Genomic DNA, 12,797 nt, shown 5'->3' with positions numbered 1-12,797 from the left:
GCCAAATGATGGTTCCCACATGTGTTAGGTGACTCACATGGGCTGCTAAGAGCTGATCATTGGAGTGTATATACCAATAGTACATACATCTAAAAGCTGTGTATTGTACGAGTACGAATACGGGTGCATACGAGTAGAATTGTTGATGAAACTGAACGAGGATGTAATTGTAAGCATTTTTGTTAAGTAGAAGTATTTTGATAAGTGTCTTGAAGTCTTTCAAAAGTGTATGAATACATATTAAAACACTACATGTATATACATTTTAACTGAGTCGTTAAGTCATCGTTAGTCGTTACATGTAAATGTTGTTTTGAAACCTTTAGGTTAACGATCTTGTTAAATGTTGTTAACCCAATGTTTATAATATCAAAATAGATTTTAAATTATTATATTATCATGATATTATGATGTACGAATATCTCTTAATATGATATATATACATTAAATGTCGTTACAACGATAATCGTTACATATATGTCTCGTTTCAAAATCATTAAGTTAGTAGTCTTGTTTTTACATATGTAGTTCATTGTTAATATACTTAATGATATGTTTACATATCATAATATCATGTTAACTATATATATAACCATATATATGTCATCATATAGTTTTTACAAGTTTTAACGTTCGTGAATCACCGGTCAACTTGGGTGGTCAATTGTCTATATGAAACCTATTTCAATTAATCAAGTCTTAACAAGTTTGATTGCTTAACATGTTGGAAACATTTAATCATGTAAATATCAATCTCAATTAATATATATAAACATGGAAAAGTTCGGGTCACTACAGTATGGTCCACACACTCGATTCATGAGGTCCATGAACACAACTGGTGCGTTAGTCAACCCAAATGGCATAACCATAAACTCGTAATGACCCTAACGCGTTCTGAAAGTAGTCTTCGAAATATCATCCTCCTTCACCTGCATTTGATGATACCCAGAACGTAAATCAATCTTCGAATAAACTGACGAGCCTTGTAGTTGATCAAATAAGTCATCAATTCTCGGTAGTGGATAACGGTTCTTGATGGTAAGTTTGTTCAACTCTCGGTAGTTAATACACAACCTGAATGTACCATCCTTCTTTTTGACAAATAAAACAGGAGCTCCCCATGGTGATGTACTTGGTCAAATAAAATCACGCTCTAAAAGTTCTTGTAGTTGGTTTTGGAGTTCCTTCATTTCACTGGGTGCGAGTCTGTGTGGAGCACGAGCTATTGGTGCAGCTCCTGGTACAAGGTCTATTTGAAATTCAACGGATCGATGTGGGGGATTCTTTTGCGACAGGAACATCACTGATGTCTTTTCTTCAGGTTTAACTTCCTCGATGTGTGCTAGAATGACGTAACAACCTTTTCTTATTAGTTTTTGCGCCTTCAAATTACTAATAAGATTTAATTTCGCGTTGCTCTTTTCTCCGTATACCATTAAGGGTTTTCCTTCTTTTCGTACAATGCGAATTGCATTTTTGTAACATACGATATCTGCTCTCTCCTTTTTCAACCATTCCATGCCAATTATCACATCAAAACTCCCTAACTCTACTGGTATCAAATCAATCTTAAACGTTTCGTTAACCAGTTTAATTTCTCGATTCCGACATATTTTATCTGCCGAAATTAATTTACCGTTTGCTAGTTCGAGTAAAAATTTATTATTCATAGGCGTCAATGGACCACTTAATTTAGAACAAAAATCTCTACTCATATAGCTTCTATCCGCACCCGAATCAAATAAAACATAAGCAGATTTTTCATCAATAAGAAATGTACCCGTAACAAGCTCCGGGTCTTCTTGCGCTTCTGCCGTATTAATATTTAAAACTCTTCCGCGGCCCTGTCCATTAGTATTCCCCTGATTTGAGCATTCGTTTCTGATATGACCCGGCTTCCCACATCCATAACAAATAATGGCGGTATTATTTGTTCCGACATTATTTGTTCCTTTATTCTTGTTAGCCATTGGTCCGTAAACTTTACACTTCATCGTACCATGACCCTTTCTATTATACTTAGTACACGATGTCATACAAAGCCCATTCGGATGGTATCCTTCACACCTCTGGCATGGTTTCTGCCTCTGGTTGTTATTGTTGGGATTGTTGTTGTTGCGGTTGTTATTATTGTTGGAACAGTTATTGTAGTTGTTGTAGTTGTTGTTGGGATTGTTATTGTTGTTGCGGTTAAAGTTGCGGTTGTGGTGGTAGTTATTGCGTGTGTAATTGCAATTATTGTTGTTGTATTGGTGACTCTTGTCACTGTTTTCTTCCCACTTCCTCTTGACTTGTTTCGTGTTGGCTTCTTCGATCGCTTGCTCTTTAATTCTCCCCTCAATCTGATTTATGAGTTTATGAGCTATTCGACTTGCCTTTTGTATGGAAGCGGGCTCGTGTAAACTTACATCTTCTTGAATCCTTACTGGTAACCCTTTTACAAACGGGTCGATCCTCTCTTCTTCATCTTCGAACACTCCCGGACACAATAGGCACAACTCGGTGAATCGTCGTTCATATGTGGTAATGTCAAACCCTTGTGTTCGTAACTCTCTAAGTTCTACCTTGAGCTTATTGACTTCGTTTCTAGGACGGTACTGCTCGTTCATCAATTGCTTGAATGCCAACCACGGTAGTGCGTAAGCAACATTTTGTCCTACCTGTTCAAGATAGGTGTTCCACCACGTTAACGCAGTACCTGTGAAGGTATGCGTAGCGTACTTAACTTTGTCCTCTTCAGTACACTTACTTATGGCAAACACCGATTCGACTTTCTCGGTCCACCGTTTCAATCCAATTGGTCCTTCGGTTCCATAAAATTCTAAAGGTTTGCAGGCAGTGAATTCTTTATAGGAGCATCCTACACGATTTCTTGTGGAATTAGTTCCACTGCTAGATCCAGAGTTATTGTTATTTTTCATCGCAGCCTGTACTGCGGCTATGTTTGCTGCAAGGAAAACACGGAAGTCTTCCTCGCTCATGTTCAAATTTTGACGAGTCGTCGGTGCCATTTCCTTCAAAAATAGCCCAAAAGAATTAAGTTAATCATATAGAATATTAAGAGTAGTCAATAGTATTTCGTAGCATAATATGAACTCGTTTATAAAAGCTTTTTCTTCATATTAGCGTTTTATAGTTTTAATTCGGGTAGTACCTACCCGTTAAGTTCATACTTAGTAGCTAATATACAATTTAACTACTACAATTCTATATGAAAAACTGGTTATAATAATATTTCGTGTTCAAACTTTTATACAATATTTTACAAACTTACAATACCGCTATTATACATATAGGATGAAATATAGCACATAATAACTTTGCTACTCGGCAGCTATAAAGGCAATTCTAGTTAATACGCAAGTTGTTCAGCAAAGGAAATAAAGACACGTAATTCAAAAGTCCAGAAACAAGTCATGCATTCTGGTTTTACTAAGACGACTTCCCATCCTTGGTCTTGTGGAAAGTAACCGTCATGACATTTGGCTAGGCAGCATGTTGTAATGTCGTCAAAAGGACGAGGGTTTCGTAATGTCCAACAGCCTCGTAATATTCTAAAAACCTTATTTCTCCCCCCAACTACTGAATCCGTCACTTGTGGGAAGGTTTTATTTAAAAGTTGTAACCCGATGTTCTTTTTCTCACTTTGGTAAGAAGCGAACATCACTAACCCGTAAGCATAACATGCTTCTTTATGTTGCATGTTAGAAGCTCTTTCTAACTCGCGAAATCCTATGTTAGGATATGTTGAGTCAAAATAGGTTCTTAACCCATAGCGTAAAATTGCATTTGGGTTCCCCGCATTTAACGCTTTAAAGAAAACACGGCGTAACTTACGGTCTCCCCAATGTGATATACCCCACCTATCAAAGGAAAGCCTTTTATAAACTAAGGCATTTCTAGAAAGTCTTTCAAATATTTGACAAGTTAATTTCGCCATAACTAAATGTGCTGATGAATTCTGACCGACTCTAGACAAGATTTCCTCAATCATATCCTCTGGTAGGTCTTTTAAAATATTCGGTTGTCTACCCTTAACGTCCATTTTGTTTTTATACTGTAAAATAAATAAGGATTAGATTCGTAAAAGATAATTAACAAATAATACAAACAATTTTTACATAGAACATAAAAGTACAAGCACACTACAATACATATAATACACAACATAATTACAACCCTCTAATCTGAATCACTGGTTTCTTTTTCTTCGAACTTGGTTCGTTTTAATAATTTTTTAGGGATATATGGTGTTCCTCTAATACGAGCCGTTGTTTTCCACAATGGTTTAGAAAAACCTGGTGGTTTAGAGGTTCCCGAGTTATTGTTACATTTTAGGAAATACGGATGTTGCCGATACATATAAAGTTCATCGGGGTTGGAATCAGGTTTCTCTATTTTTATACCTTTTCCCCTATTATATTCTTTTTCTTTATTAAATTGGGTCGAGGTAATTTCTATAACATCATTGGAATCCTCATCGGGATCCGATTCATCGAAAAATTGGTAATCTTTCCAATATTTTGCTTCCTTGGCGGAAACACCATTGACCATTTTTAACTTTGGTCCGTTGGTTAAGGATTTTCTTTTATTAAATTGATTTACTGTAGGTATCAATATTTCTTCCTCCGGAACCTCTTCCTCTTCCGGTTCCTCCTCTTCCGGTTCCTCTTCTTCCGGTTCCTCCTCTTCCGGTTCCTCTTCGGGAATTTGTGAATCTTCCCAATATATATTCGACTCTTCATTGTTATTAGGTGAGTCGATGGGATTTGTACTAGAGGTAGACATCTATCACACAATATCAAACATGTTAAGAGATTAATTTATCACATAATATTTACATGTTACAATTTGTAGTTTTCAATAAAAAAAAAAATATTAAGCAATCATTTTTAAAGAAAACACGGTCGAAGTCCAGACTCACTAATGCATCCTAACAAACTTGATAAGACACACTAATGCAAATTTTCTAGTTCTCTAAGACCAATGCTCGGATACCAAATGAAATGTCCCGTTCATATTGATTATAAACGTTCCATATTAATTGATTTCGTTGCGAGGTTTGACCTCTATATGAGACGTTTTTAAAAGACTGCATTCGTTTTTAAAACAAACCATAACCTTTATTTTAAATACAAGGTTAAAAGGACACCACCTAGATTATCAGAAATGATAATCTAAAAATATCACACTTACACACTACCAATACATATTGGTTTACAATATTAATATGTTACAACAAAGTAAATCTCGAATGCAGTTTTAAACAATATTATACAAGTATGCTGACACCAAGTCTTGTCCATATATTAGCATGCAACAGCGAAAGCTCTTAATAATCACCTGAGAATAAACATGCTTTAAACGTCAACAAAAATGTTGGTGAGTTATAGGTTTAACCTATATATTATCAAATTAATATAATAGACCACAAGATTTCATTTATTCAATAATCCTACACTCGCAAGTGTATAAAAATCATTCTATGATGAACACCTGGTAACCGACATTAACATAATGCATATAGAATATTTCCCGCATACTCGCAAGTATGTCATAAATTGGCAATCGCAATCACCATATAAATTGAAGTATTAAAGCATTCCAAATTCCAGAATGGGGTTTGTTAGGCCCATAGATCTATCTTTAGGATTCGCGTCAATTAGGGGTCCTTTCCCTAATTCTTAGGCTACCAGACTTGAAGGGGCAATATTCGGTTTAATAATCCAACCATAGAATGTAGTTTCGCGTACTTGTGTCTATTTTGTAAAACATTTAGAAAGCTGCATGTATTCTTATCCCAAAAATATTAGATTTTTAAAGTGGACTATAACTCACTTTCACAGATTTTTACTTCGTCGGGAAGTAAGACTTGGCCACTGGTCGATTCACGAACCTATAACAAATATGTACATATATATCAAAGTATGTTCAAAATATATTTACAATATTTTTAATACGTTTTACTATTTTAAGTTTATTAAGTCAGCTGTCCTCGTTAGTAACCTACAACTAGTTGTCCACAGTTAGATGTACAGAAATAAATCGATATATATTATCTTGAATCAATCAACGACCCAGTGTATACACATCTCAGGATAGATCACAACTCAAAGTATATATATTTTTGGAATCAACCTCAACCCTGTATAGCTAATTCCAACATTACTGCATATAGAGTGTCTATGGTTGTTTCAAATAATATATATACATGGGTCGATATGATATGTCAAAACATTTGCATACGTGTCTATGGTATCCCAAGATTACATAATATATTAGAATACATGTATAATACAATATGAGTTAGCTAGGATATGATTAATATAGATTTGTTACCAATTTTCACGTAGTTACAACAAGCAAAAATATCCAATCTTGTTTTACCCATAACTTCTTCGTTTTAAATCCGTTTTGAGTTATTCAAGTTGCTATGGTTTCATATTGAACTTAAGTTTATGAATATAAATAGAAAAAGTTTAAGTTTATATTCGGAAATACAGGTAACAAGTCGTTTTTGTAAAGGTAGTTATTTCAGTTGAAAGAACGACGTCTAGATGACCATTTTGGAAAACATATTTCCACTTTGAGTTTAACCATGATTTTTGGATATAGTTTCATGTTCATAAGAAAAATCATTTTTCCAGAAGAACAAATTTTAAATCAAAGTTTATCATAGTTTTTAATTAACTAACCAAAAACATCCCGCAGTGTTACTACGACGGCGTATATCCAGTTTTACGGTGTTTTTCGTGTTTTCGGGTTTTAAATCATTAAGTTAGCATATCATATAGATATAGAACATGTGTTTAGTTGATTTTAAAAGTCAAGTTAGAAGGATTAACTTTTGTTTGCGAACAAGTTTAGAATTAACTAAACTATGTTCTAGTGATTACATGTTCAAATCTTCGAATAAGATAGTTATACATATATGAATCGAATGATGTTATGAACATCATTACTACCTCAAGTTTAGTAGGTAAACCTACTGGAAATGATGAAAAAATAACTTGAGCTTCAAAGGATCTTTGATGGCTTGGAAGTTCTTGAAATAGAATCATGACATAAAAACAAGTTCAAGTAAGATTATTACTCGAATTAAGATAGTTATAGTTATAGAAATTGAATCAAAGCTTGAATATAAATATTACCTAGATTTAGAAAGATAACCTACTGTAAATAACAAAGGTTTCTTGTTCTTAGATGATTGCTTGGAATGGATTAGGAAACTTGGAAGTAAACTTGTAAACTTGGAAGTGTTCTTGATGTGTTCTTGAGTAATTGTTTTTATGATGATTATAGGTAATAACCAAAGCTTGTATTTGATGATTTTTGCTGGAAAAATAGTAACTTAGACGTTCATGGAAGAGTGTGTGTGTTTTGAGAGAGAATTGGGAAGAAAATTGGAAGAGAAATGGAGTAGGTGGTGAGTGGTGAAGGTGAGTGGGGTTAAAAGAAGTTCTTGTTTTTGTTTACTTGCTCATAACTCATGCTAGATGTTAAATGATGGTTCCCAAATGGTTAGATGACTCATATGGGCTGCTAAGAGCTAATCATTGTAGTGTATATACCAATAGTAAATACATTTAGAAGCTGTGTATTGTACAAGTACAAATACGAGTGCATACGAGTAGAATTGTTGATGAAAATGAATGAGGATGTAATCATAAGCATTTTTGTTAAGTAGAAGTACTTGGATAAGTGTCTTGAAGTCTTTCAAAAGTGTATGAATACATATTAAAACACTACATGTATATACATTTTAACTGAGTCGTTAAGTCATCGTTAGTCGTTACATGTAAATGTTGTTTTGAAACCTTTAAGTTAATGATCTTGTTAAATGTTGTTAACACATTGTTTATTATATCTAATGAGATGTTAAATTATTACATTATCATGATATAATGATGTATTAATATATTTTAATATGATATATATACAGTTAAATGTCATTACGACGATAATCGTTACATATATGTCTCGTTTCGAAATCCTTAAGTTAGTAGTCTTGTTTTTACATATGTAGTTCATTGTTATTATACTTAATGATATGTTTACCTATCATTTAACATGTTTATATATAGTGTAAAAATATCTTAAAATGATTCATATGTAATTAGTAAGACGTTGTTATAACGATAATCGTTATATATACCGTTTTCAAGTTTCTTAATTCAATAGTCTCATTTTTATGTATATAACTCATTGTTAAAATACTTAATGAGGTACATACTTATCATAATATCATGATAACTATATCCATATGTATGTCATCATATAGTTTTTACAAGTTTTAACGTTCGTGAATCGCCGGTCAACTTGGGTGGTCAATTGTCTATATAAAACCTATTTCAATTAATCAAGTCTTAACAAGTTTGATTGCTTAACATGTTGGAAACACTTAATCATGTAAATATCAATTTCATTTAATATATATAAACATGGAAAAGTTCAGCTCACTACACTAAGGAAGTGTCTTACAAAGTAAACTTAAAGATACAAATGATAAGTACAAAGTTTACATTTCAATTCTACTTAGTGTAAGTAGAATCTCTTTCTCTCTTATAATCTCTCCATAAATATGTGCTTGAGGCTTGGGAGATCAGTTGATATGACTTTGAAAGAATATTGGAAAGAGGTAGTCTTCAAGTTTGGCAAAGGTTAGCATTTATAGGAAAGAAAAAATTCTCTCAGATGGTGTACGGCTGACTCCACAGTCAGCCATGCTTCGACCTTGCTCCTATTGGACAGCTTTTCAATATATCCGTTGGAGCTATTTTTTCTTTGAATTTTTGGCTTCTTTACCTAATATAAAGCTTTCAAAAGATGCTTAATACACCTAGAAGTTAACTCCATTACCCCTTTGATCTTAGACATATGCATGGAGGTTGACATGTGCTAGGTAAAGAGGAAAGTCTAATGTCCTTGACCATTGTCATTGATTTCCTAATAAGGTAAATGCAGATTTTTGTCCCTTGACAAACCACTAGCATCCAAACTTCATTACCCAAATCTTTAAACCCTTGTCTTCATCTTTGATGGAAGTATCTCGCCCATTGGAACCTTGTTACAACTCCATTGAACTAGTTTGAGAACACTTTGACTAGTTTCACTAATCACAAAGATACATCACTACATTCCAAACCTCATACCCATGTCTTCACCAACTTGTCTTTTCTTTGATGGAAGTATCTTGCTCTTTGGAACATTAATGTTACATCTCAAATGAACTAGTTTGAATCTAGTTGGAACTTAATGATCCTTGTTACAACCTTGACTAGCTTGCACTAATTACATTTATATACATACAATGGTACTTAAAACTAATGGGAGAGCACCTCTTTAATTGGGACTTTAATGACCATTATTAGTATGTTTAAATGACATTATTTAATAGTATAAAAAGATATAACACTTGTGTATTTAATCTTATTTCAAGTTAAATTGTCATTAAGGTGTCATTAGGTGTGATTAATCAAGATTAACATTTTTTAGTTCAAAACTCTTTGAAAACAAAGAAGGCAACTATTCTAAGCATATTTAGAAAGGTTTTGTAAATTATAGATGCCTCAAAGTGGTCTAACTCAAAGTGAATGGATTTGGTAACAGGAAGAACATCGGTCGATCCACGGTCAGCCGTGAGGTCGACCGTGGATCATATTTTCAAAAATAGTTTGAAAATGTTTGTACTGGGCATCCACGGTCAGGCCTACGGCCGACCGTGGATCAGCCGTGTTTTATTTTTGCCAATTTTATTATTGTGAATTGGTCTTTTGCTAGAGATAGTTTAAGCTTGTGAACTTGTGTTGTTCTATACGTTGTTTAAGCACACAAGACTTGGTGTCATCATCAAAATAAAGTGGTTAACATTTGAATATTAATATTGGATCACTAATCAACATACCAGTTTGCTTCAAGTTCTTTAACTCTGATAATGGATTATCCACACTGGTGCCAAATCGTTTCCGTACAGCTGCTTCATACTCTGCCCAATCAACTTTTTCTCCATTTAACTTCACAAATTGTTGATGCCAACTTAGGGTTTTACCTCTCATATGAATTGCATCGAATCTAACATTTTCTTCATCTTCAACATGATCTACTGAAAAGAATTGTCTACTTCTATACAACGAACCATTAACATCACTACCATCGAAATTAGGAAATTTCACCTTTGTAAATCGGGTCCATTGTGAATTCCAGTGACTGTTGCCCTCAAGCATTACCCATTGTGAATGGACAAGGGTTAATCACACCAGTCCCAAGAAAGTTTTGGCCAGGAAATTGCTTAAACGCAATAATCGTACGGTTAATTCAATGGCAGCAAGGTACATAGGATGATGTTATGTGGAAACCTTTGAATGAATTGATGCTTCGTTTCCCTAATTTTGACCTAACCAATACTTGAGGAGTTGTGGACAAGCATTTTTTTTCAACGGAAGGGGATTGATATGAGTGTCACATGCACGTGACTCGTTTAAATCAAGACCATGTGAGTTTCACGTGTTGTATATTCTCCTTCGTTTTGGTAATCGAATTACAAACAGAGTTTCCCGCACAAATTGTATTCCCAAATCAAATTGTTAGGTTTAAGTAGTGATTAGGTGAGTAGTTGTAGATTAGTTTTTCAGTTGTAACTGAATTTCCCTCTCTTCTCAATTGTAGTTTATGTAACTCATTCAATACAATTTCTTAGTAAAGCTTTTCTTAGTTCATAGGCTTTAAGGTTTAATTGTATGTTAGATATGGATCCGAAATAGTGATCCAAGTTGAACCATCATATCATAAACATCATATTTTTAAAATAGGTTTGATTAATGTTTTTTCAAACATTTTTATACATTGAACATATATTTTGTATAAATGGTGACCATTTTCTATAAAAAAAAGGCAATTATCGTTGAAGAAAATTATTTGTTTTTGAAGAGTTATGTGTGTGATATGTTGTGTATATTAAATATCAATAACTAAACGAATAGAGTGAAACCTCTTTAATTAAATACTCTATAAATTAATAATCTCGATAAATTTAATAATCTGTTCGGTCCCAACTTGGGACCATTACAAAATGGATCCCAATCGATAAAATAATTAGATAACAATTTTTTTTGAAATCCCAATGTAAATATATGGATCCCAATGAAACTATAAATTAATAATTACTAAAATATTCCGAAATTCTAGGATTTTCTAGTAAAAAATGAATCTATAGTCACTTGACAAGTTCATTAATATGTGAATGTACATGACAATTTTAAAGGTCACTGTTTATATTTTATTCAAATAGGTAAAGTGAACGGACATGATAATTTCGAATGTGAATGCATTAATTTGAGAGTTGCTCATAAATATAAGTCAATTTTAAAATTAATATTTTGTTAATTTATCAATATAATTATGTCTCGCTAAATTAATAAAATATTTTGGTTTCAACATTATTAATTTATAGAGGTTCTGCTGTACCTTCTCTATCTTTCCATTAAAAACGTCGATGGAAACATTTTAAAATCAAATCGCATGTTTTTGTAACTTTTCTAAACAGGTCGAATAGTTTCGGAATCGTTGTACGTGATTGTATTGTTAAGTAAACTGTTCTCATGAGCTTCTTAAGGAAGAGTACACATAATACGCCGATATAATACCTAAATTACATGATGACCTTTTCTAAGATATTAATTAATTAATTGTCGTTTACGACAATTCGAAAATGAAAAATATAATTAAAAAATGATTACTTGATTCTAACTTATTAAGACATCTCGTTGGACAAAATGTGTAAAGAATGATACATGATTAAGGCATAATTGCTTCACCATATAAATTGATTTCACGTTATTATATTATATTTATATATATATATATATATATATATATATATATATATATATATATATATATATATATATATATATATAATAATAATAATAATATAAATATATAATAATAAATATAAATGAATATATAAATATAAATAAATATAAAAATAAAAATAAAGCAGCTAAATGAGAAGATTTTCTAGCTAGTTAGCTAGCGTCAAATATTAATATCATACCTTTTAAAGCTGGTTAGTTTATAAATTCTGGATGTTGGGTTTGCCAATGTAGGATCGACTGTCGAAATCAAAATCAAATAGTGGGCCTTTCACAAGTATGCATTTGTTAAGTATGATTCATAGTCTTTTACTTTGGAGGCTGTTAGATCTTTAAATTATGAATGTCGGGTTTGTGTTTGTTCGGGAAAACAATCTTTGTGTTTGTTCGGGCAACCAATCTTTGTGGTCTCGCCTTCTCGTTCTCGACGAGGCGCCAGAATGTCTTTCGATCTAGGGCAAGTTGTTGAGGCTTCTCGTATTAGCTGTTTGATTAAGCCCGACAAAGTTGTTGTTGATGAGTTTGAGTTAGGTGTCCTTATCATTTATAAGATGCCCTTTTCAAAAAACAAATTGAAGACGTTTTGTTCGATCGGAACGTGCTCGTGAATCCTTCTTGTAAGATGGGAGCTTTTGGGTGTGTGGTTAAATGCCCAATCGAAAGAGCTATGTAAGGATTTTAGCATCTTCTTCGTGCATCGACGAGTTTATTCTTGTTTAGCTTTTTATAAATAGGAAGGAAAAAAATTTTTAGTTTAGTTTGGCTTGAAGTTCTGGAGTTTCCAACTTAGTTTGCTTCAGTTGAGAATGATAAGGGCGTTGCGAGTTTCTTTTGAAACGTTCTAGTTGTGGCTAAGTCTTGGATTCACCTTAAGCAACTTGGTGCATTTTATGTATTTTTTTTTTTAAACTAATTGTGTTAGAC

This window comes from Rutidosis leptorrhynchoides, chromosome 9, assembly GCF_046630445.1.
Source record: "Rutidosis leptorrhynchoides isolate AG116_Rl617_1_P2 chromosome 9, CSIRO_AGI_Rlap_v1, whole genome shotgun sequence".
NCBI classification, from domain to species: Eukaryota; Viridiplantae; Streptophyta; class Magnoliopsida; order Asterales; family Asteraceae; genus Rutidosis; species Rutidosis leptorrhynchoides.
Note: the sequence above shows the minus strand (reverse complement) of the source record.